The following is an 871-nucleotide window of genomic DNA, read 5'->3' as shown; positions in this document are numbered from 1 at the left end:
CAGATGCAGTTAGAAATTTACTAAAAACAAGCCTATCGCAAGACATCTGGTAGGGGGGGCACCTGGGGTGGCCAGCCAAATTTCAAGGGGGGCCGGTGCCTCCCCTGGCCACCACGTAGACACGCCCCTGCTTGTAAGATCGGAGTTCCCGTCTAGTGTAGTGAAACCTGTCACTCTTAAAGGGGTCATATGATGCGATTTCACTCTTTGGAGTGTTACAAGCTCTTGGTGCATAAAGAAGATCTGTAAAGTTGCAAAGACTAAAGTCTCAAATCCAAAGAGATATTCTTTATAAAAGTTCAGAGTCAGCCACACCTACCTAAAACGGCTCATTCTAACATGCGTGAAGACGCTGTGTGTTTCGTTGTGAAAGCGAAACTACTTTGTTTGGTCTTCCAAAAGAGGACGATATCCTCTTCGTCATGCCTAGAGCTAATCTGTGCTGGTCGCTGAGGGAATACATCAACTTTCACCGTGGTCGAAGCGGAGTCCAGCCTGGGGTCCGTCACATGTGGTTGCCGCTCATTCGTCGCATTCCGCCGGCCGTGCCGTTCTCAACTCCGCCGCATCAGCTCACTCTATCCCGGCCTCAACGCACGCTAAGCCGGGGCTTCCCCTCACGCTAGGCCGCTGTTTTTCGTTGTGAAAGCGAAACTACTTTGTTTGATCTTCCAAAAGAGGACACGACTACAAATCAGTGGTTAAGTTGTATTTACAACACTGTTCCAGAACAGTTTAACCCAAATATCCAGATGTGTGCAGCACATTTTATGGAGGACTGTTTACTGATCCTGGGAGAGTAACGTTAGACTACAATGCCGGCAGTTCTGACTCACGTAAGTACGTTTTCATTTAAAGGATTTGCCACTGA

The 871-nt window shown here is 48.1% G+C and overlaps 1 protein-coding gene across 3 annotated transcripts in view; it reads left to right on the top strand.

Moving 5' to 3' along the window:
• nono (non-POU domain containing, octamer-binding) overlaps positions 1-871 on the top strand; it is a 15544-nt gene that overhangs the window by 1401 nt on the left and 13272 nt on the right. The window lies entirely within an intron of this gene.

The sequence above is a fragment of the Sinocyclocheilus grahami genome, unplaced genomic scaffold (genome assembly GCF_001515645.1).
Source record: "Sinocyclocheilus grahami isolate Dianchi unplaced genomic scaffold, SAMN03320097.WGS_v1.1 scaffold1001.1, whole genome shotgun sequence".
NCBI lineage: Eukaryota > Metazoa > Chordata > Actinopteri > Cypriniformes > Cyprinidae > Sinocyclocheilus > Sinocyclocheilus grahami.
The sequence above is the reverse complement of the archived record's forward strand: the minus strand, read 5'-3'. Positions and strand labels throughout refer to the sequence as shown.